Source organism: Monodelphis domestica, chromosome 1 (assembly GCF_027887165.1).
Source record: "Monodelphis domestica isolate mMonDom1 chromosome 1, mMonDom1.pri, whole genome shotgun sequence".
Lineage (NCBI taxonomy): Eukaryota > Metazoa > Chordata > Mammalia > Didelphimorphia > Didelphidae > Monodelphis > Monodelphis domestica.
Window position 1 is genome coordinate 743,877,775 of NC_077227.1, and position 22,408 is coordinate 743,900,182.

At 38.3% G+C, this 22,408-nt stretch overlaps 1 pseudogene; it reads right to left on the reverse strand.

The window, feature by feature from the left end:
* Positions 1 to 21,531: 21,531 nt before the first annotated feature.
* LOC100616720 (ubiquitin-conjugating enzyme E2 variant 2-like) lies at positions 21,532 to 22,167 on the reverse strand (annotated as a pseudogene).
* Between the last annotated feature and the right edge of the window lie 241 nt (positions 22,168 to 22,408).

The following is a 22,408-nucleotide window of genomic DNA, read 5'->3' on the forward strand; positions in this document are numbered from 1 at the left end:
CATGACCCTGTTTGGGGTTTTCTTGGCAAAGATACTGGAATGGTTTGCCATTTCCTTCTTTAGCTCATTTTACAGATGAGGAAACTGAGGCAAATAGGTGAGGTACCTTACCCAGGGTCACACAACTGATAAATATCTAAGGCTAGATTTAAACTCAGGAAGATGAGTTTTCCCAACTCCATGTCCAGTGCTCTCTCTACTGTGCCACCTAACTACCCATTCTGACTATATAATCTTTGATAAATCATTTGACCTCTTAGTATCATAGAAAACTTTTCAATCAGCAAGTTCCATTAAAGGAACCTGCACTGAGAGGCAGTTATTTGACTTTAAAATTTTCTATCCCAGTGAAATTATGGGTTTAATCTCAATCTGAGAGCATCTAGATAAAATCATTAGAAACAAAGTCAATGTCATTTATGTTGTCTACTTTCCCTTTTTCATACACAATTGCTTGTATGAATAGGTCAGTGTCAAGTTATTTCAACTGTACATTATATATATTCACCTATATATAGTTATATATATATTCTCCATCTCTTTTGGGGTATATGTGTATATATATATTTTAAAGATGGCAGATGTGCAAGTTGGGCCCAGAGTTTAACCAGAGGAGGGAAGGGAGCTGTTATATATTAATAATTAATAATACATTATATATTTTATATAATAATATATATTATGTATTATAAACTAAATATATAATCCTATAATAAATATAATATAAGAAAATAATAATAATAAAAGTATTATTTTATATAATATATATAAATATAATATATAAATATATATAAATATAATATATATAAATAATAAATATAATATATATAAATATAATATATATAAATATAATATATATAAATAATAAATATAATATATATTAAAAATACTATATATTGTGGGGGTGGAGAGAGTGTGAGAGAGAGAGAGGGAGAGACATGTTGGAGTTAGATTGTGAAGGGCTTGAAATCAATCAATGAATCAATCAATATACATTTATTAAGCATCAACTATGCACCAGGCATTTTGCTAAGCACTGGAGATAGGCAAAGAGGCCAAAGCAGTTCCTTCTTCCTTCCCTCAAGGAGCTCACAGTCTAAATCTTAAACGTCAAACCGATGAAGTGTGTCATTTTCCAAGCACAACATGGATTTGTTGAATCTCCTTGAGCAGGGATGTGGTCTGGATACATCTTGCACTTATGCTCCTATTTGGCAGCTGTTCTTTGCATAAAAGGAGAAGAGAGAAATGAAGGCAGGAAAATGAATTAGGAAGTTGCTGCACTAGTCCAGGTACGATCCCCCGGGCACCTGGGACTGTCACAGTGTGATCGGAATGAAGAAGACAGATGTGAGAGACATTGACGTTGAACAGATGCTTTTTGGCAACTCTTGATCTGGGCTGTGATGGGAAGTGAAGAATAGAGAATGATCTCTAGGCTGAGCTTGAGAAACAAGCTTTAATTTAACCAGATTGCCTGCCTGTGTTGAAAGCCTACTTGTCTGTGGCAGTTGGATGAGGACATTCTTTCTTAGCAACTAAAGCACATCGTAGAGGGAATGGTGTGCTAGATACAGCTTCAAGATGATTGGGGTTCAAATTCTACCTGTTACACTTGCTGTGTGACTCTGGGTAAGTCATAACCTTTCTCAGACCCATTTTTCTCATCAGAAAAACAAGAAGAGACAATAGCATGAATAACTGTAAATCAAAGGGGTCAACTTTGCTTCACAAGGTCCTTATGAGTCTCAGATAGACTAAAAACACTTTGACAATATGAAAAACCCTCTGTAAATGTCAGTTGTTGCTCTAAAGGACAGCTGCTAAGATTCTGCTTCATGTAGGAAAAAGCTCAAAGAAAATCATATCCTGAAAGACAGGAGAAAATCACAGCACCGTAGAAGTGGTACTAGATTGAGAATCAACCTAAACCAAACCAAACCAAAATGGATTTCAATACCAGTTCTGCCTCTAGCTCTGTGACCTTGGCCAAGTCACCTATTTCCCCGGGGAGCTCAGCTTTTCTTATTATAAAATGAAGATTTGGACTAAATCTCCTTCCAAGAATATACCGTGTTCTTAAAGTTCCATTTGAGACATCTCACTTAGGTACAGTCAACATCGAGATGGAAGAGATCCCCCAACTCTCAGAAACAGCCCGGAGAAATCCAGGAATAAGGAGATAATGATTAAAATAATCGTAAGTAATAAGAGCTTGCATTTATATAGAACTTTAAGGTTTGGAAAATATTTCATGTATATTAATTCAGTTCATTGTCTCCCTGTGAGCATATTTGGGGGCTTGCTTACAGTTCTGGGGCCCATTGTTTAAAAAGAACATTAATAAGCTGAAGAGATTCCAGAGGAGAGCTATCAGGATGGTGGAGAGCCTGGACTGTATATACATGAGGTTCCCTCTAAGTAATGCTGAGTGTTTAACTTGGGGAAGAGAAAACTCAGGGGGGATTTCTTTTTTTTTTTTTAAACCCTTACCTTCCGTCTTGGAGTCAATACTGTGTATTGGCTCCAAGGCAGAAGAGTGGTAAGGGCTAGGCAATGGGGGTCAAGTGACTTGCCCAGGGTCACACAGCTGGGAAGTGTCTGAGGCCAGATTTGAACCTAGGACCTCCCGTCTCTAGGGCTAGCTCTCAATTCACTGAGCTACCCAGCTGCCCCCTCAGGGGGGATTTCTAGTATTCGACAAACTGGTATAGAATAGGAGAGTGATGAGACTTTTTCTGTGGAGTCTCAGGAGTCGGAACCAGAAGCGATGGTCGTTGTTCTGTCATCTCCTTTGTGTTCCATCGTCATGACATCATTTGGGGTTTTCTTGGCAGAGACACTAGAGATACTTCTCCAGTACATTTTACAGATTAAGAAACCGAGGCAAATGGGGGTAAGTGACTAGCTTAGGGTCACATAACTAGTTAGTCACATAGTGACTGGGGTTGAATTTTTAACTGGTGAAGATGGGTCTTTCTGATTCCAAGATCTTCATGATACCATTTGGAATTTTCTTAGCAGAGATACTTCTCCTGCTCATTTTACAAATGAGGAAACTGAGGCAGGTAGGTTAAATGCCTTGCTTAGTAAGTGTATGAAGCTGTATTTGAACTCATGAAGATGAGTCTTCTTGATTCCAAAGCCAGTGATCTATCTATTGCACCACCTAGATGTCCAGGAGAAATGAAGGGAAATTATTAAAAAAACCAAAACCAAAACTAGTTAGGGCTTGAGATTAGGGAAAACTTTCAAAGACTGAAAGCTGACCCCCCAGGGGAAGGAATTCCTTTGGGAGAGAGTGAGCTTCTCCCTGGAGGCTTTTAGGCTGGATAAAGCACTGCTACCTATGTTTTTGTACCCATTCTTGACCCAGGTGGGGTTTGACTAGCTGGGCCCTGAGGTTCTTGCTAACCATAAATTCAGTTATGGTGCCTACTGAGAGAGAGCTTGAATCCCTTTCAGGGAAAGCCCTGGGACAGAGAAAAATCTAGGCATTAATGGGCCTTGGGTTTCTGAAAGGGCTCCCAAGGACTTTGAATAGGCTCTTTTACTGCTGGTGATTAATGGCAGCCCTAATGAATCTGCTGGCATGATTTATCACTCTGATGAGGTGGACAGTGGGCCCTGGCATGCTGAGCCTCAGGGAAGCTGCAAACCTCAGGCAGATTCAATCTTCCCTCCTGCTGAGTCACAGTTTTCTGGAGGCAGGAATGCACTCACAGTTTAACTTCCTTGTTTTTTTTTACCGATTCTTAACTGAATATTTCTTGCCAGGATCTCTCGGATACCCTGGTTTGGGGCCATCTTACTTGGAGGGATGGGGATACAGCAAAGTGACTAGGACTTTCCTTTCTGGAGATCTGACCTAGTGTCAGAAGAAATACTATTTTCCATCCATTATAGGATGATAGATTTAGGATTGTAGGGGACTGTAGAAATCTGCTAGTCCCAGACCTTGGTTTTATGCAGGAGGAAACTGAGGCAATGGGACATTAAATGACTTATCCAAGGTAACAAGGAGAAGTGGCAGACATGAAATTTGAACCTATGTCTTTTCACTCCAAACTCAGCATGCTTCTTACCCAAAATACAGAAAGCCTTGGTGGGATTCCATTTGCCAGCTTGTTAAATAGATCTCTGAACTTTGTTCTTAACCTTGGAACAAACTCTGAGGCTCTCTGGCCAGAGTTTTAGCATGTAAAAGAAGCTGTCTAAGGCAGCGTAATATTTTGTCCATTTAACCCTTGAATAGATATGTTGGGAAATGTCAACTTTTTCTATTGGGATGGGGAATAAGCATTTATGTTGTCCTACTATGTGCCAGACATTTTATTATATGTTCTTACAAATATTTATAATATTTAAAAATATTGTTTGATCCTCACAACCACTGTACAAAGTAGGTAATTTTATAGCTGAGGAAATCAAGTCAGGAATGAGTGAAGTGACAGGCTCAGGATCATCTAGCTAGTATTTCTCTGAGGTCACATTTGGACTTAGGTCTTCCTAATTCTAGGTCCAGTGCTCTATCTGGTGCATTATTGACTGCCTCCAGTTTCATATACATCTTTATCATATATCTATCTCTCCAGCTCTCTCTCTCTCTCTCTCTCTCTCTCTCTCTCTCTCTCTCTCTCTCTCTCTCTCTCTCTCTCTCTCTCTCTCCACATGTATGTATGTATGTATATATGTATGTATCTATCTCTCTATCAACATCTATTTTCCTTCTTAGAATCAATCTGTGTATTAATTCCAAGGCAGAAGAGTGGTAAGGACTAGGAAATGGGGATTAAGTGACTTGCCCAGGGTCACACAGTTTCCTATATATTATATTGATAACTCAATATGAGCTATTTTTTATATAGATAGACACATTTCTGATGATTAATACCCGTGACCTTGGGGAAATGACTAAACCTGGCTGGGCCTCTGTTTCCTCATCTGTAAAAGGTGAATAAATGAAGAAATGACCTGGAAATCAGTTTCTTCAATTTGAATGGAGCCCCAAAGGTCATTTAACCCAATCCCTTCAATAAAAAAATAAAAAAAGGGGACCAGCTGGGTAGCTCAGTGGATTGAGAGCCAGGTCTAGAGATGAGAGGTCCTAGGTTCAAATCTGGCCTCAGACATTTCCCAGATATGTGACCCTAGGCAAGTCACTTAACCCCCATTGCCTAACCCTTACCACTCTTCTGCCTTGGAACTAATACCCAGTATTAATTCCAAGATGGAAGGTGAGGGTTTAAAAAAAGATAAAAAAAGTTGAGATGCAGTGAGGTTATGGCTTGCCCAAGATCATCTAGCTAGTAGAAGGAGAGAGGCAAGATTTAAACCCAAGTCTCCTGTCTACAAAGTCTTTCCATTGTACCTTTCTTCTAATATTCTGTTCAGCTCTAAACTCTATGCTATTATTATTATTATTATTATTATTATTATTATTATTATTTGGTGTTTTTTAGCTTGGATGAGTTTAGAGTTGGCTCATCACAATGTTACACCAGCTTCAGTTGCTTCCACTAAAGTTCCATTTCCCCTGATGGATTGAGTAAAGATTATTAGAGTGAAGTAGGTTGGGGTTCAAATTCTGCTTCTAACACCCTCTGGCTGACTATTCCTGGACAATTCATTTAACATCTCTGAAAATCAGTTTCTTTATCTAAAATGGGCATAAAATATCTCTAATACCCAGAGGATGTTGGAAACTTAAATGATCAAAAACCCCAGCAGGACAGAGCAAAAAGAGCTCTGGATTGGAGCCTGAGAATCCAGCTTGCTAATAGTCGCTTACTACCTGCTCTGTCTATAACCAGCTCTTTTTATTTATTGTGTGACTCAGTGGTAGTCTCTTAACATCTCTTACTCTTACTTTCATCATCTGTAAGATCTGGATGACAATCCCCAGAGTGTCTGCCACCTCCAGGTCTGCTGGGAGCATCCTATGAGAAAATGCACCTAAAATTCTTTGCAAACGTTAACACATGTAAGTATGAGCCATTGTTATTTCTTTGCACGTCTCTGAGACGTAAGTACTTAATAAATGCCTTTGGCAGCTGTAAGACCTAAACTGGCAGCGAGGAATAGAGGGGGAGGAGCTGTTCTTCTCTTCTCTGTGCCAGCAAACCAGGCAGATTAAATGCTTTACAAAGCTTGCAGGCAGTCTTATAAATGATGCATTTTCAGGAGAGCCGTCATCATCTTTTTCTTTTTCTTTTTCTCCAGCTGCCAAGCTTGATGCAGAGAGTGACTTTAGATGGTCCACAAGGTATGGATTATTCCTTGGTCAGCATTCCAGAATGAAAACTCAGAGTTCAGGGTCCTTCAGAGTTTGGGGAGGGGAGGGAGTGGAGGGTTTATGGAATGATGTCAAAAGGAAGCTGGGAAGATGGAGCAACAAGGCAAGGGTGTACTAACCCATTTGAAGGTATACTTAGATCCATGGAATCTGAGTTGGAAAAGACCCATTCTAGATCCCATGATCAGCAAGGAATGGTAGAACATTTTTAGTCCAAGTAAGACATTTAACAGATTAGGAAACTGAGGTAGAAAGCTGTTGTTATTTGGCCAACGTTATCCAACAAATTAGTGTCAGGCTCAGCACTAGTATACGGTTCTCCTGATACTCAACCTATGTGCTTTCTAATATATCAGTGATCTGATCCAATCCTCTCTTTGAAAAAGAAAACACATGATTTATCACATGTTGTTCAGTCAAATCTGACTCTTTGTGATGCTGTTGGGAGTTTTCTTGGTAGAGATTCTGGAGTGGTTTTCCATTTAATTCTCCAACTCATTTTACAAATGAGGAAATGGAAGCTAATAGGATTAAGTGACTTGCCCAGGGTCACACAGCTAGTATGTAAGGGCAGATTTGAATTTGGGAAGAGGAGTCTTCCTGATCCCAGAACTATCATTGTGTCTCCTGTACTACCTAGTTGCCCTAATTTATCTTTTTGATATCATAAAGATATAGACATTAAATTGTGCTTGGATACCTCCATGAAGTGTGCGTTCACTATTTTAAAAGTAAGCCCATTCCATGCTTTTTCACATTTTGATTTATAGAAAATACTTTCCTGTGATGAGCCAGAATCAGTATTATTGCATCATTGCTATCAATACTCCACTCATTTAGCCAACCAATCAGAATCTATTAAAATACTTTCCTGTGATGAGCCAGAATCAGTATTATTGCATCATTGCTATGAATACTCCACTCATTTTGTCAACCAATCAGAATCTATTATGTTCCTATTATGTGTTAAGCTTTGGGAATAAAGATAAAAATGAAACAGTCCTTAGGAGCTGAGATTCTAATGATGGAATCATTGTTCATATACAAGTTGTGTATAGGACAAATAAAAAGAGAATAATTACATTATAAATATTATATGGCTATATAAATCCAATCCTCCATATTACTTGTCTATCTTTCCATATGATATAAGTAAGATATTGACATCTGGAAAACGTTTACATTTGTTGGAAATAATTTTATTTCTAGAAATGGTATTGTTTAGTTTCTCTGTTGAAGACCTCATTTCTCACATATATAGGGAACTGAGCCAAATTTATAAAATTAAGAGCCATTCCCCAGTTGATAAATAGCCAAAGGATATAAACATGCAGTTTTCAAAAGGAGAAATCAAAGCTGTATTTAGTCACATAAAAAAACAAGTTCTAAATGACTATTGATCAGAAAAGTGCAAATTAAAAAAAACTGAGATAACACCTCTTACCTTTCAGATTGGCTAATATGACAAAAATGGAAAATGAACACTGGAGGAAATGTAGAAAAATAGCCATATTTATACACTATTGCTAGAATTGTGAATTAGTCCCATCCTTCTTCAGAATAATCTGGAACTATACTCAAAGGGCTATAAAACTGTGCAAACCACTCGACCCAGCAATACTACCACTAAGTCTATCCCAAAGAGAGCAAAGAAAGCAGAGTAGGACCTATTTGTACATATATACATTCTTTTTCCAATGGCAAATAATTGGAAATTGAGGGGATGCTCATTAATTGGGGGATGTCTAGACAAGTCTTGGCATGTAATTGTGATGGAATCCCCTTGTCTTATACGGAATGACCAGGGGATAATTTTTTTTCTTTTTTATTAAACCCCTACCTTCTGTCTTGGAATCAATACTGTGTATTGATTCCAAGGCAGAAGAGTGGTAAGGGCTAGGCAATGGGGGTCAAGTGACTTGCCCAGGGTCACACAGCTGGGAAGTGTCTGAGGTCAGATTTGAACCCAGGACCTCCCGTCTCTAGGCCTGGTTCTCAATCCACTGAGCTACCCATCTGCCCCCTAGAAATGACCAGGGGATAATTTCAGAAAAACCTGGAAACACTTATGTGAACTCATGCAAATTGAAGTGAGCAGAACCAGGAGAACATTGTACCCAGGAACATCAATATTGAAAGGGTGATCAACTGTGAAATATTTGGCAACTTCAATCAAGACCATGACCTGAGACAATTCCAGAGGACTCAATGAAAGTGTTCTCCACTTCCAGAAAGAGAAGTGATGACTTCTAAGTGCAGACTGAAACATACTTTCTTCTACTGTATTTATTTTTATTGGTTCACTCTGTGTTTTCTTTTGCAACATGGCTAATATGGAAATAGCCCTTTCATAACATCACATTTATAATTGATCTCAAATTGCTTGCCTTCTGAAGGAGGGATAAAAGGAGGGTGTAAGAGAAATTGGAACTCAGAATAAAAAAAATGATTGTTAAACTTTTTTAGATGTAATTGGAAAACATTTAGTGAAATAAATAAAAATAAATGATATTTCTTTTGGAGATATAAATGATGGGAGAAACAGAGTTAGAAAGAGACACAGAGAGAAACAGAGACTCACTCACACAGGTAGATGGAGAGAAAAACAGGGAAGCAAAAGAAATAGAAATTTCCATCTTCTCTACTCTTCCTACATTCTACTACCAAAATATTTTTATTCATCCAAAATCAAAAAGGGGAAAAAGAGAAAATCTCCCCATCTCCATCTTTTTAAATGTTTCCTCCTTTCTGATTAGAGTCAAATTAATTCTATGTACTATAATGGAAAATGCATTAGACTTGGGAGTTGGAACTTAGAAATTAGAGGCCTAATTCTGTCTCTATCATTCTTTCCTATATGGGAATTGGTGAAACACTAAAGTTTAAAGTCTAAGTTTTCCCATCTGTAATATTGGGATGACATTACCACCCACTTTTGACTGTTGGTGGATCAGTTATTTCACTGACATAAGAAAACCCTCCAATTTTCCTAAACCCATCCCTCCACACTTGTCCATCCTATGTGATTCTCATCCATGTCCTCCCCAAAATTGTGTATAGAAAGCTTACCCATTTTCTGGAGGCAGTTATATATTTGTGAAGCACTCAGCACAGTGATCTAGCACATAGAAGGTGGTTAATAAGTACTCCTTCCTTTCCTTCTTCTAGGCCTGTGGGGCCCGGTTCAACACTTGGGCTACCCATCTGTTGTTCTTAATTACTCTTCCTTTATAATCAACCAGACTACAAAAATGTCTATATTTTTTGGGTTATATATTTCCTGGATGGCATCTTTCACACCACATCTTATAATATAATGAACATTTATTAAATGCCAGCTATTTGCAAGGTACTATGATAAGCCCTGGGGACACAAATAAGAAAAAGACTTTACTTGTTTACAGAGAGCTTACAGTCTAATTGGAACACAGAAGGAAGCTGGAAAGACAGGGTCCAAAAGGAGGTGCAGAGTCAGGGTTCCATGAAGTTCCAACTAAGTAGAGACTTATATAGGAAATGAAGAGTTAACTAGAAGGTCCAGATCCCAGTTCTCTATAAAAAAAAGGCTTTGGGAAAGCTTTAGTGTTCCATTCTCCAGCCCTCCAATCCAAGGGGAGAGAAGGCTGAGGAGGCTGGGAAGGTATTGAGGATTCAGAGTTGAGTTTTCAGATTGAAGATGAGATATCAGATGACCAATTTATTCTGGGTGGGACATCATGTTCAGCAGAGTTGTAGATGTGGCTTAAGCTTGTTTGAACAAGTCATCATAATGAAGTATATAGAACTCTAGACTATGAGTCAGTGTAGACATAGGTTTGAATCCGATCCCTGATATTTACAATCTGTGTGATCCTCAACAAATCTCTTGACCTCTCTGAGTCTCAGTTTGCTCATCTGTAAAATTCTCATTGCCTATAGTGCCAACTTCACTTAATAGTCATATGGATCAGCAGAGATAATTTTTGTTAAATTCCTTGGAAATTCTAAGTAACCCATAGGATTGTCAAGTATTCTTGGCATAATGATACCAACAGCCCAATAAGTATCTTTCCCTTGCCTTTCAGGCCACCAACATGTTGGATTCTGAGGTGATAATGGTAGTCTATGATTTGTAGCTATAAAGAACTACAGGGGGACAAGGTTTGCTTTTTTCCCTTTTAAACATTATTTTATTTGGTCATTTTCAAACATTATTCATTGGAAACAAAGATCATTTTCTCCCCCACCCCCACCCCTCCCATAGCTGATGCACAATTTCACTGGGTATCACATGTGTCTTTGATTCGAACCCATTTCCATGTTGTTGGAAGGTTTGCTTTTTTTAACCAACCAGAGAGCATACATCTTGGAATTATTGGAAGACATATGAAAATATTCAAATAAGTTTACCCTAGCCAGTTATTATTATTATTGTTATTGTTATTATTATTATTATTGCTTCAGCTCCACCATTGGTCTCTAGTTCTTGTCTGAAATATATCTTGAAATATACAGACCCAGTCAAACTGCATGCCACAGTCTGTACAGCTTCCAGGATGGCAATGATTGCTCTTGATGAGTATACACTTCCTTTAGAGGCAGCTAAGTGGTTTGGTGGATTAAAGAGCTGGGCATGGTGTTGGGAAGACCTGAATTCAGATCCAATCTCAGACACCTACTAGCTGTATGACCTTGAGCAAATCATTTAAGTTCTGTCTGCTTCAGTTTCTTCAACTTAAATGGGGAATAATGGTAGTACCTACTTTAGAGAATTGTGGTGAGAATTCAATGAAGTAATATCTATAAGATGCCTGGCACATAGTAGATGCTTAATAAATTCTTGTTCTCCTTTCTCCCTTCTACACCCCTCATTGTGCCTCAATTAATATTTATAATTAGGGAATCATTGAAAGAATATTAGATTCAAAGTCACTTCAAATTTTGTGACTTTGGTCAAGTTATTTCTACTTTTTAAACCTCAGAGGTGATCTAATTCAACATCTTGGTTTATAGAGAAGGAATCTGAGGAACACAGAGTTTAGATGACTTATTCAAGCTCACACAGGTAGAAACTCAGGTAGATCTTTTACCTTGTCTATTGACTTGTTATTCTCCTTTAGAGTTGCATCAATAGATACTCTTTTGATGATCTGCCTTAATTGGGTCTCACACTGAGCTTTGATCAGGCTCCTTTCCCCTTCTGTTGTGCTAGGAAATTTTTGCCTTCCATCCTCCTACATGTTTTGTTTTTTTTAAGCAAATAGAACTTTTTGAGGAAAAAAAACACTATAAACGTGGGCTATTATCATTTTAAACTAACAAAGTGACTATTAGATTGGTTAAAGAAGGCTTTAAATTTGCATATATTTAAATTCTGTCTTCAATATACCAAGAATCTGTGGTTTCATCATTGTGTATGTACACTCCCTCTGCTAACAGGATCATAATGGCTTTCTAACTGATTAGAAAGGTTACAGTAGTGGAAATGGCTAAAAAAAATCTGTCTCCCTGCAGTCAACCTGGTGAGGAATTTCTCTATACTGAGCAACATTCATCTTTGGATGACCAATGTAGAGTCCATCCTCCTTGCATTTGAGATTTCCTAGACTGGTAGGAGTCTGGGCTACCAAAACCTCCAAAGATTCAGGGCACTGAAATGTTGTTGGAAGTCTCCCTCTTTATATTGTGACTTTCTTGATGTTCATATGTTCATTCGTTTGTTCCTTCCCTTCTTCCCCCCTCCCTCCCTCCCTCCCTCCCTCCCTCCCTCCCTCCCTTCCTTCCTTCCTTCCTTCCTTCCTTCCTTCCTTCCTTCCTTCCTTCCTTCCTTCCTTCCTTCCTTCCTTCCTTCCTTCCTTCCTTCCTTCCTTCCTTCCTTCCTTCCTTCCTTCCTTCCTTCCTTCCTTCCTTCCTTCCTTCCTTCCTTCCTCCCTCCCTCCCTCCCTCCCTCCCTCCCTCCCTTCCTTCCTTCCTTCCTCCCTCCCTCCCTCCCTCCCTCCCTCCCTCCCTCCCTCCCTCCCTCCCTTCCTTCCTTCCTTCCTTCCTTCCTTCCTTCCTTCCTTCCTTTTTTACAATACCTGTGCACAAGCTAGTCAGTACAAAGTCAAGCAAAGTAATTTTAAGAGGAACAGTAGGAGGCAGCTAGATGGTCCAGTGGATATAGAACCAAGCCTGGAGACTGGAGGTCCTGGGTTCCTTCCTTCCTTCTTTCCTTCCTTCTTTTCCATTTTAGGATCAATACTGTATATTGGTTCCAAGGCAGAAGAGCAGTAAGGGCTAAGCAATCAGGGTTAAGTGACTTACCCAGGGTTACACAACTAGGAGATATTTGAGGTCAGATTTCAACCCAGGACCTCCAGTCTCTTAAAATTTTCCTCTTAAAATTACTTTGCTTGACTTTGTACTGACTAGCTTGTGCACAGGTATTGTAAAAAAGCATCTCTGAGACTACAGACTACTTCCTTTTCATCTTTGTATTACCAGTGCTTAATGAGATGCCTTGAACAAAGCAGATACATAATATGTGTTCACTGAGTTGAAATGACTTCAGCATTTCCAGGATATTTATTTTAATTCCTTCATTTTGGCCTGAAGTGTGGCATGATGTACCCTGAAATTCTTGATGCTGAATGGCATTTTTCTGATGTTCTTTCTTGGAAATGTCTGTTGGATCCCCAAATCCTACCTACTACTCCCCCACCCCTACCCTGACTTACTGTGGAGCTTTTCATTAGACATGGCCGCATGGCAGAAGAAGAGTACAGGGGGCAGCTGGGTAGCTCAGTGGATTGAGAACCAGGCCTAGAGACGGGAGGTCCTAAGTTCAAATCTGGCCTCAGACACTTCCCAGCTGTGTGACCCTGGGAAAGTCACTTAGTCCCCATTGCCTAGCCCTTAACACTCTTCTGCCTTGGAACCAATACACAATAATGATTCCAAGACAAAAGGTCAGGGTTTTTAAAAAAAGAAGAGAAGTCCAGCACAAAGGAAACAGGGATGTTGGGAAAGTTATGTGATGAGACAGCTGGGCTCTCAGTTTTAGATCAATTAAGGAATTAATTCAACCTGGTAGGTATGGACAGAGCTTATGCTTCTCTGGCTTAATTTCAAAGAAGTCAGGGTCACCTGCACGCCATGAGGTGATATCAGCAGTTCTGTGAACTGCTTCCAAAGCCCATCTTTTTATTATGATGTTCTCCTCCTTATTGACACTGATATGAATCATAGAACCTGCCACCACCTCAAGAGGATTCACAATGCAAGCAGAGGGCAATGAAGAACTGCCTCTATTGGTATCAGTAGACTGATGCATGTTGATAATGATTATTTAACCATAGGAAGGGATATCAAAGATATCACCAAAGCTATATGTGATCATTGGTGAAGTTAGAAGGGTTAGGAACGAAGAGCAAACGATAAGCCAAGCTATGCTCTGGAATCTAGGAAATAGCAAAAGGGTTGAAAAAGGCATCAAGAACATCCAATAGCTCTTCTATCTGGTATCTATAGAAGGACATATGCAGGAACAGTGTAGGATAAAGAAATGTGGATGGACGTCAGGACTTGATTATCAATGTTTTCCCCATTTATTAAACCAATAAGCATCTATTAAGTACCTACCATCTGCCAGGCACTGGTGGTAAAAAGCCAACATTGAAATCATCCTTGCCTTCCAACCCCAGCTTACATTCTAATAGGGGTGACAATGTGTCAATCTATAGGTATATATAAAACACATTAAAAAAAAGCCATACAAATCTAGCACCCTGAGATCTACTCCACTGTTCACTTCAACTTTTTACTTTGGATTTCCAGAGTGGAACTATTCCAGGGACAAGATACTCTTGGGAGCATACTTCTGAAACTCACAAACCCCCATTGGTGTCTTCCTGTTTAATGGTCAGGCACTTGACACAATTAATAAAAAGTGAAGGCATTTGCTGAAATGCCATACTTTGAACAATAGTAAAATTAATTAAAAAAAATAGTAAAATAAATAGTAAAATAAAGTAAAAAAAATAAAATAAAAAAAATTAATTAAAAAAATAGTAAAATAGTAAAAAAGCATCTTCTCCCAACCTGCAGCACTTCTTCAGATACAGAGGGAAGAGTGAGTACACACATTGAGTATACTTGTTGAGAGGCATAAATGGAGCAAATACATATGACTGAAATAGCTAACATTTCTGACATTGTGGGGCTCTGATGTCAATTCTTTTTTTTTTTTAATGGTTTCCTCATTGTAGTTTTGTTCCTTTCTGTAGTTTCTCTGCTGGTCAAGTCATTGAATTATTTGGGCCTGCTCTTCTCCACAGTTCTTTTAGTTTCTACAGCTGTATTCTGTGTGATCTCTTTACTGAGTGTGGCAGTTCTACTGGTTTAGTCATTTCACTCCAAGACGTGATTGACTCTGAGGTGGGGAACAGAGAGAAATACCCTTCCTGTGCCTCTAATTCAGCAAATAATTTTACCATTCTTCTACATCTGTCTTTCTTCTCTACTTCTGGAGATATGCTCCTGTTCAGAACATGTTCCTGCCCCCCCCTTTTTTTTGGAAATTTTATTTAACTAATTAATTTAGAATGTTTTTTCCATGGTTCCATGATTTATATCCTTTCCCTCCCCTCCCCTCCCCCATTCACATAGCTCACATACAATTCCACTGGGTTTTACATGTGTCATTGATCAAGACCTGTTTCCATATTACTGATATTTGCACTGATGTGATTATTTAGAATCTACATCCTCAATCATATTCCCATCAACCTATGTGATCAAGCAGTTATTTTCCTCTTGTGTTTCTGCTCCCACAGTTCTTCCTCTAAATGTGCACAGGGCTCTTTCTCATAAGTCCCTCAGAAATCTCCTGGATCATTGCATTGGTGCTAGTAGAGAAGTCCATTACATTCGATTGTACCACAGTATACAATGTTCTCCTTGTTCTGTTCCTTTCACTCTGCATCAGTTCATGGAGGTCATTCCAGTTCACATGGAATTCCTCCAGTTTATTATTCTTTTGAGCACAATAGTATTCCATCATGAACATATACCACAGCACTGTAGGTGGCGGAAGGGTCCTGGGAACTTCCTTATTCCTTTCCCTTGAACCCGAGTGTTCAGGAATTCAGGCTTTTTGGGGGTGTACCTTTTAAGTTGGATCCAGAAGGAGGGTTCCCTAGCTGTGTCCTATTGTTAGATTTGGTTTTCTGTTGCCTAGTTTTCAGAGGTCTGGACTTTTGCTGTGATTAAGTCACCATCTTGACTTCACCTCCCCTGCTTTATTTTTTTAAGACCATCAAGAGCATGTCTGATCCTTTAGTCAGCCAATGGCTAGTCAACCTATAATTTTGTCAAGTTGATTGAGGAAATTCTTCTTATCTCATGAAGTGTAGACATTTATTTGTACTTTATTGACACCTGCCAATCAATGTCTGAAAGGGGTACCCCTGCTAAAATGTGAAATCAAACCACTTTAAATTCAGAAAGAAGTGACCATCTCATTTTCTTTACTTCCTTCTCTTTATATCTCATAATTTGGTCAAATGAATGGGAGAAATACAACTCATCAAGGCTTTCCTCATTCCCTGATATCATGGAGGAACAAGGATAAGTGAGTTCCTGAGGTTGGGGGGTGAGATTGAAAAAATGGAGGTCTAGTTACTCCTGTCTTCCTCCTCCCCATTGATTCCTTTATAGGGACTTGGCCACTGGCTTCTTTCCACTTAACTTCTAGATCTGGAATTCTTAATCTTTGCCTTTGTAATCTTATGGATTCCATGGATTTTTTTCTCAGAATAATCTTTTTAAAATGAGAAAAAACATACATTGAAATAACAATGTGATTTTTCCCATTTGGGTTCATGGTCTCTGTGAAAATTATCCAAGGTCTAAGCCTTCTGGTCATGACTTCTTACTCCACAGGTTCTAGATGTTCTAATTTCTTGAGTTTTGAACTGGTTAACTATTTTACAGAAGACCCCCTAGATTTAATGAAGTACCTCAAATAATCCAAGCATTCAATCACTTCTTGTTTGGATGGATTGATTTCTAGGCTTTGTTTGTACACTGTTTACACATCTGATTAATTCCATGAGATGTGTCCTCACCTAATAATGGCATCAGAACTAGATGGAGTTGGCTTTCTACTCTCACACTAAAAGGCACAGTTCATGTATTTTTTCTTATAGGAAGCTTTCCCTGAACCTCTGAGGCTTTAGTGCTTCCTATTCCTCTCCTATTTTTTCATTTAATTTCCTTCATATAATGTATACTTAAATATACTTTATATATTAGAAAGCATATTTAAATATAGGATAGTTAGGTGGTATAGTGGATAGAGTGCCCAGCCTGGAGTCAATTGGATCTGAATTCAAATTTGTCCTCAGACACTTCATGGCTGTGTGACTCTGGGCAAGTCATTTAACCCTGTGTGCCTCAGTTTATTCATTTATAAATTGACTTAGAGAAGGAAATAACAGACCACTCCAATAAATATACTTCCCCAAAACAAAAATTAAATGGTGTCACAAAGAGTTGGACCCAACTGAAATGACTGAATAACAAAAATATTTAAATATATTCTATATTTACCCTGTTTGTATTTTGTGGAAACTTTTCTACATATCTGTTGTTTCCTTGTAGTAGAATGCAAATCCTTTGAGGGCAGAGATTTCCATTTTTTGTCATTGTATCCAAAGACTCTAGCATAGTGGCTTAAACAGACTACATAATTATTTCAGTGGAAATCCATCTATTCCATTCCTCCCCAGCACAACTGTCAAACTGACATTCCTAAATTACAGATGTTATCAGGGTATGGTCAAATTGGATCAGATCATATGGAAACCTTATGGCAACCCTGACAATTTGTTTCTACAGACATCATTATCTCTATCTTATAGATAATGTAACTGAAGTTCAGAGTTGTAAAATGACTGATCTAATCTCACACAGTAAGTAAGTAGGATAAACAGGATTAGAATCCAGATCTCATCATACCATATGGGCTATCATTTATTTGTAATAATGATAATTTTAGCAGTTAGCATCTATATGGTGCTTTGGGATTTGTAAATCTTGAAATCTCTCAGACTTGTGAATGTTAAAAATTTCCCCATCAGGGAATTCTTAATTGGAACAAATTCCCTACTGAGAAACATTCCTCATTTTGATGTGAGAACTCGCCAGGATCAGAAATGGGAGGACCTCTACTCCAACCGTACTTAAGACTGCTTTAGGAGAGAAAACTCCTTGCTAAACAATGAAAGTACTTGGGCCCATGCTTATAATAAGGCAAGGAGTTCTTTGAGCCAGGCCTGTTTTTAGAATTGATACAATGGGATGCTAGGTACCTAAAAGGGTCAGGCAAGTTTTTCTCTTGATGAGATTAGTTGACTCAGCTGTGTTTTCTCTAGTTCAGACTTACTGAGGAGATTGGTTGACTTAGCAGGAATTTAGATGGGCAGTCCTTTGGAAAGCATCTACAGTGATTGGTAGATGTAGGGACTTAGGGGAGGTGACATGGGAGAAAAACCCCTATATAAGAAAAAGCAGAATCTCTTGAGGGGATATCCTTTTGGAGGAATTCCTTTTGGAGGATCTCTGATGAGGACCCCTTGGGAAGAATCTCTTGAGAGAGGCTCTGGAGAAGGGAAGCTCTTGGAGGACTCATTCTGAAACATTCAGATTGAGGAAAATCATTCAGATTGAGGAGGACTCATTCTGAAACATTCAGATTGAGGAAGGACTGATTCTGAAACATTCAGATGGAGGAGAGAGCTGGTGAAAGCAGCTGAGATGATGCTGGCCTGGTGTCACTAGAGTCCTTGCTTAGGCAGACCTTGTGGTGAGTGTTAAAAGACTGACTGACTGATCTCTCTCTCTTAAGACTCAGGTCTAGGCCATGTTGGCTTAAGGCCCTTCATACTTATTTCCTTTTTCTCTCTTTTTCTCTTTTCTTTAATTCCACATTTTGTATTAATTAAAATCTCTATAAAACCCAGTTGACTTGGGTATTTGAATAATTGGGAATATTTCCCTGGCGACCACCTTATATTTGATTTAAAAACCAAGACACTGTAGTGAAACATATTGTCTGCGGTCGAATTTACTCACCCTCTCTTATATCTATCACAATTTATATCTTCCACTATTTTAATCACTACAGTTTAAGACATCAACCATTTTAAATCTCACAGATTTGCAAAGGACTTTACATGTTGACTCAATTGATCCTTACAACAAATCTGCAAAATGGATGTTATTTTTATCCTCATTTTACAGATGAAGGAATTGAGGCCCATAGAACTTCAAAGTGATTTGCCTTGGGTCACACAATAAGTATCCAAGGCATGATTTGAACTCAGCTTCCTGACAAAGTCTTTTGCTTTATTTCTGTGCCCTCTAGCTGTGTGTATGTAGCTAATCCCTGCAGTTGTCTTTATTCTTGAGACATGGGGTGAATGTGATCTTTTTTATGTAGGAGACAGTGTCCCATTGTTGAGTGACCATTGATTCTGCTTAGACAGCATCTCTTAGGGATCCTCCTAAAACAAAAACACATACCACAAAAAATAATCCAGAGCAGTAGACTAAGTGCAGCAATAAAAGCATGTGACTAGGAATTGTGGGACATCAGACTGGAGAGGGACTATAGCAGGCAAATATGGACATGGCACCCACATGCATCTTCTGTTCCAAGAATGATTTGAATGTTCCAAATGGAAAAACTTGTCATGACTTCATCCATTCTGGTTTCCACTTTTGTGTATGCCATTGTATTTGCTTTAATTAGTACCAGTCAAATCACACCTTGGGTATCTTTTTTTTTACTGACCCTATTCAGGGTTCTGTTTTTGAAAAAAGAAGAGTCCCCAAGGAAACCAGATTTTAAAAGGATTCATTTTTGCCAGCAAATAAACACTGGACAAATTCACTTTACCAAACATACATACATATGCATATACACATACACATAAATCTAAATGAATATGTATACATATTATGGAATCACAGGCTGGCTTTATTAAAACATACAGAGATTCCAAAAATTCTTAGTAGAGTTTCAAGTTATCAAAGCATAAATCCACATTAAGACTTATGGAACATCCTGCTCATATAACAGTATGCATTATATGAGGCTTTCTATGTGTCAGATACTGTATTATGTGCTTTGGAATTATTATCTCAAAGTATTTTATAATTATTAGCTCATTCCATCTACAGAACAACTCTGTAGGGTAGATATAATGTAAAATCTCCATTTTACAGATGAGGAAACTGAGGCAAAGAGAGATTAGGAAATTGTCCAACTTCAAATATAGTAAATGTATGAGGGTGGACTTGAATTCATGTCTTTCTGACTCCAGTTTACCTCCTAGCTATCTCTAAATACTCAATAAAAGTCTTTAAGTATTTGGAGGGATCTTATGGTGAAAGAATATTAATAGAAATATTAATAGAAGACTTGTTCTGTTGGCCACCAGATGGCAACACTTGAAGTGATGGATAGAAATTGCAAGGAAGCAAATTTAGTCATGATTTCATGAGAAACTTCCCAATGATTAGAATTGTTCTGTGGTGGTATGGGTTGCTGTTTTAAGGTGATGATTTCCCCCTCATTGATGGTCTCTAGTCAAAGACTGGATGGCTCCCTGTTAGACATGCTATATTGGGATCCCTTTGTACATGCAGGTTGAACTAATAGCCACCAAACTCCCTTGAAAATCCAAGATTTCACGATTTCATAATTCTCTGAGAGGTAATAGGGAGTTAGTGAGGTTTCTAGAGTAGAAGAATGACATGTTTAGATCCCAGATGGATAGTTTTCATATCAAACATCCCTAGAATTCAAGGAGCCTCCATGTATTTTTTCTTTTACCAAGGCTTGGTACCAAGACTTCCCACCCTATGGCTTAGGATGACGTTAGGGGATGATCTCTGTATCTCCAAGGAAAGAACCAACAAAATCTTCCAAATCCTCCATAGTTGTTGCCTTTCTACTTATCCTAAGCCATAGCCTCCACTATCTCCTGTGTAAAAGCTAAAATTAAGTCTCAATAATAAAAAATATTATATTTTAGGAGATTTATTAATGATCATTAGAAATCAAGGAATAAAGAGGATACAAAATAAAGACCATATGCCCATGGCTGATTAGCCCATTTAAAATCCCCATGCTTAGCTTACCACCACCCCTAGCTACAAGCCCAAGAAAGAGGCCCAAGAAGACTGCCCACTTGCTAATATCCTATGTCTACAGGAAGTATGTATCCACAGGAATCCAGTGGGCTCCTGGGAAATGTAGTTCTTCTTTAGGATAACAGGTTTTCAGTTATACACCTGAGACCTGAAGACTCTCTTGCTTCCACTTGGGAGGAACCAATTTCTTCGTTGCTAAGGAATCTCAGATTGTGTGATGGAGGAATCCTTCTGAGTGTTTGGATCTGCTGACTTGTTTCTTTTACCAGTCTTCTCTACTGATGACTCTAAACATGGCTCACTACCCACCAGCATTTGGTAGATATTTAATAAATATGTGTTGCCTTGGCAGTTACTTTCAAAGTACCTTAAAATCTTTCCTTTTTCTGAGGTCCATTTGGCATCCTCTGTTGATATTCAAAATATTTCTCCAATCTAATCTATCTTCCACTAAGTTACAAAGTGATTTTCCTAAATCACAGGTCTCACCATGTCACCTGTATTATTCTAAAATGCAACATTTAAATTCTTTTGAGAGTAATTTTAGGATAAGAAACACGCTACCTCTCTGAATCCAGAAAGTGAACTCTTTGGAGAAGGCACCATGAAGATGCCTCCATAGACCACAAGCTGCACCAGAAGATCCAGAGTGAACTTTGGGATGTGGTGATTTGAACTGTGTGGGACTGAATGCATTTGTTCTGTATGTATCCACTTATGCTGAATGGGACTGCCCCCTAACTGGCTTTTTGTCAATGCGCCGAGCAATCATTGGGTTTGTTTTTTTCCCCTTTATCCCCAAATTATTTTTTAAACAAAATTAGCAACAATATTTATTGTACCTGCTACTTTAAACAATTTACATTGCAGCTCTTTCAATAAGCAAGATGGACCAAGCATGCCATTTATAATTTTCCTTCTTGAGAAATTAGATTCCTGAAGCATATATTATTCCACAGCAATCTGATACGTCTTGCCATGCTTTCATCTTGTAAAATCTGAATTCCATTTGGAGTTCTCCAGGTTTATGCTTAAATGATAGTACCTTGATAAGAAGAAAAAAATTGTGCTGCATTTTTCTTCCCATTGTGCCTGAAAACATAATGGGTGTACACATATTAAATATATTCTTACAAATGTCCAGGTCATGTAAACCATCTGGAATTATTTTAATGTGTGGGTTCTGCATTGTGAGATTTAATCAAGACATTAACATGAATAGAAGGTTGTTTGTTTAGATAAGTTTGAGATTTGTGAAAATTAATTGCTGTATATTTGTTCTTCTGGAGGTTGTAGGAGCTTCATGTTTTCTTTGGACATCATTAGACACCTTTGCTCTTGAAGTACAACTATAATGCTATAAAATTTTTTGCCATTTTGCTAACACTGGTATACTCTGTGCATCCACCTTTCCATTGGAATTATTTATCCCATTCATATTAATTTTTGTTACAAATCTAACTGTTAGATGTGCTTCTGGGTATTTAGGTCCACAATCTACTTTCAGACTGTATATTGTTTTCATAGTTTGTTCTTGGTGGCCCAATAATCATGCCTGTCCACCTTGTAAGTGTCATATATTCATCATCTTCAAGTCCCCAACTAACTGTACCATCACCTACTCCTTTTTGGGCTTCAAGTTCTTCTAACAAGCGGAAATTATGTGGAACTTTAACTCCTATGGAGACTGCCATCTTCTCCAGCAAGCCCAGACTTCTGCCACCCTGCATGTGCCCTGCTGCATCATATTATCCCCAAATAATTGTAATTGAAAAGTTGGTTATGTTTACAAGATCCATTGGAGAGATGAGTCTTCCACTGGATCTCAGGGGGGAAATGTATAATTGGAAATCTGTTACCCTAAAAATTACTTTTCCTGGGACTCCATTGACTTCCTGTCATTATGTATTTCCTGTAGACAGGGGATATTAGGCA